Below are 3,237 nucleotides of genomic sequence, written 5' to 3'. Positions count from 1 at the left end.
ACACACTTCCTAAACTCCCTCTAAGACCTAGAGAGTCCTCCACCCTCTAATCCTATCTGAACGTAAAGCGAGACTATTGGCAAGCCAAAAATCCCAATCCTCAAGGATTAGTCTCAGTCACCTACCTAAGAATTTCGTCCCCGACAGCGGCGAAAATGTTGGACGGATACGCCGCGATGGACGTCAGCACAGCGAGAACTCACCTAACATGTAATGTCAGCTAAGGACGAAGCTTGACTCGCAAGCGCGTGGAAGCAAGCATAAGGTGTCAACCTACACTTGATCGACTCCTAACCAATTCCTACAGAGGTCTCTACCAATTGTTTAAGTCACAGCCTTCAAGAGTGCAAGAGAGGAAACTTCCTACAATGCTTTTTAGAGCCGAACACCCATCAAACAATCTCGAAACACCATAGAACTTGAAGGAGACCGTACTAATACCAATAGGTTACTCTCCCTAAGGTCTATGAACCAAAATCCTGACCCAAAACACCCAGTGCAGAAACACGTAGGATGTCTGGCCGAAATCTGCAGGTCTTCGTTTCCAAAATCTATAGTGCCTAATGTGTAGTTCTACTCAATGTGAACGCGTGGATATGCTGCAATGCAAAATCGGACAACGTATGCTCACCCAAACAACCGATGAGGCTCGTAGAAGGAGCTCGCAAAGCCGGACCGTAGGCGTGCAATGTTGGTATTGGCGCGTAGCCCTAGTCGGGGGCAACACGCTGCACTTCTCCGCACTCAATTCCGACCACCGGAGCACACGTAGCATCAAGATGAAGCTCACACACTCTCTCTCGTACACAGTACGTTCACTCACAGACTTCAAAACCTCTTTTAAAAATGACAAAAGGTTTTTCATTAAGGTCAAAAAGTGGTATATATACCTTACAATTTCTCAAACCCTAAAGTTACAAAATGAACCATCTACTCAATCTAACTATCAAAACTGGGATACAATCTGGAAACTTCTGTAAGTCCCAATAATTACAAAGTGAAAAATCGGGTTTTCCTTAATGAATGAATAATTACAAAAATAATAGTCCTCCGAGTAGTTAGATGCCGTGGGGTGTGTCCAGCTTCTAACATGCTACAAAGCACATTACTTCACATCGTGAATTGTTCACCTCTCTCGAGTCTGTCCCTCATGGGAATTCACTCACTTGTGCCAACAATGCCTCTTATCCGGTTCAGGGACTTGGAAAGATTGTGCTTACTGCTGCTAATGGCAGCTCTTTCACACTTGTTGATGCACTTTATGTACCTGGGATCAAGAAGAATCTTTTGTCTGTATCTGCACTTGCTAGACTTGGACTTGTAGTCAAATTTGTGGATGACAGATGTACAGCTCATGATCTCAGTTTTGGTGATGAGATCGTTGCATCTGGGCTTTTGTACCATGGCTTGTATAAGCTCACTTAGTATGACAAGTGTAGACAAAATTTTGAAAATGCAGTTGTGCAGATTCAAGGGCTATTGCAGATGCAAAACTTTGGCAAGCACGTTTTGGTCATCTGAATTTTGCCGGTTTACTGCGTTTGCAGAAATCTGATATGGTTGCTTATTTGCCGCCTCTTGAAGCACCTGTCAAACCTATTTGTGAAGGCTGTATTTTGGGTAAGATGTAGCGTTCTATGTTTCCAAAGGTTGGTTCAGTTCGGGCCACATGCAGGTTGAAGCTTGTGCATAGTGATGTTTGTGGGCCCATGCAAACTCCGTCCTTAGGCAATTACCTTTACTTCGTGATTTTCATTGATGATTACTCTAGGCATGCATGGGTATTTCCGCTTAAAGAGAAGTACGAATTTTTTATGTGCTTCAAACAATTTCTTTCTGGCTATGGCTAAAAATGTCTCAAAATGTACTATAGGCACCCTCCATTCCGATCAAGGGGGGGAGTATATGTCTCATGAATTCAATGCATTTCTGGCTAGTCGTGGGGTAAAACACCAATGTACAGTGTCTTATACACCTCAGCAAAATGGTGTTGCTAAGAGGAAAAACAGGTCACTTACGGAAATGGCACGATGTATGGTCTCTTTTTGGCTTGAGGCCATCATGTGTGTCACTTATGTACTAAACAGGTATCCTACAAAATCTTTGCAGTTTATCACTCCATATGAAGCATGGCATGATAGAAAGCCTTCTATTGAGCACATGCATGTTTTTGGTTGTTTGGCATATGCTTTGGTGCCACAAACACAACTCAAAAAATTGGATGATAAGGCTGTCAAATGTATTTTTGTTGGTTATAATGCTGAAATCAAAAGTTACATGTTGTATCATCCGCAAACAAAGCGTATTCTGTTTCACAGGATGTAGTGTTTGTGAAAGATTCTGTTCGGCCCTTACTGTCATGTACTAGAGACAGTAATGTAAGCTCACGTGACATTTATGACACTTTGTTGCCTCTTTTCAGTGGTGGAAATACGAATGTAAGTTCCAATGAGGCAAATGTACAGCCTATGGGGGGTTTCTGAAAATGTTACAGATCGGCCTATTATTGATGCAAATGTACATGATGTACTTGATGAGAAAAGGGCTGAAAATGAGCAGGCTAGAGGTATGCCAAAATGGCTGGTGCACACTTTGTGTGACAGTAAATTGATGCACCTTTGTCTAGTCGTACTCGTTCAGGCTCTCGCCATGCATCTTATGCATCAGATTGTTATGCTTTGGCTGTGTCTAGCTTACATGACATTGAGGAGCTTCTGTCTTTTGATGAAGCACAGAATTCAAAAAATTGGATGGCTGCCATGCAATCAGAATATGATGCACTTATAGAAAATGACACATGGACTTTATTGATTTGCCTCCTGGCAAAAAGGCCATTGGTACGAAGTGGGTTTACAAGTTGAAACGCAAGCCGGATGGTGAGATCGATCGCCATATGGCTTGACTTGTTGCAAAGGGTTATGCACAGGAAAAAGGCATAGATTATGAAGGGACCTTTGCTCCCACTTTTCGTATGACTACTGTGCGTTTTCTATGTGCATTGGTAGCTCATTTTGGTTGGGATGTATATCAATCAGACATTGTTACTGCTTTCTTAAATGGTGACATATTTGAGGAAGTTTATGTAACGCAGCCTCGCGGTTTTGTCAAGAAAGGACAAGAGGACAAAGTGTGCAAGTGTAACAAGGCTTTGTATGGGTTGAAGCAATCTCCTCAAATCAAACAAGGCTTTCGTAACAGTCCAATAGAAAGCACATTGTATGTAAAGCGTGAGGGTGC

Source organism: Adiantum capillus-veneris, chromosome 12 (assembly GCF_014529385.1).
Source record: "Adiantum capillus-veneris isolate H3 chromosome 12, ASM1452938v2, whole genome shotgun sequence".
Taxonomy (NCBI): domain Eukaryota; kingdom Viridiplantae; phylum Streptophyta; class Polypodiopsida; order Polypodiales; family Pteridaceae; genus Adiantum; species Adiantum capillus-veneris.
The sequence above is the reverse complement of the archived record's forward strand: the minus strand, read 5'-3'. Positions refer to the sequence as shown.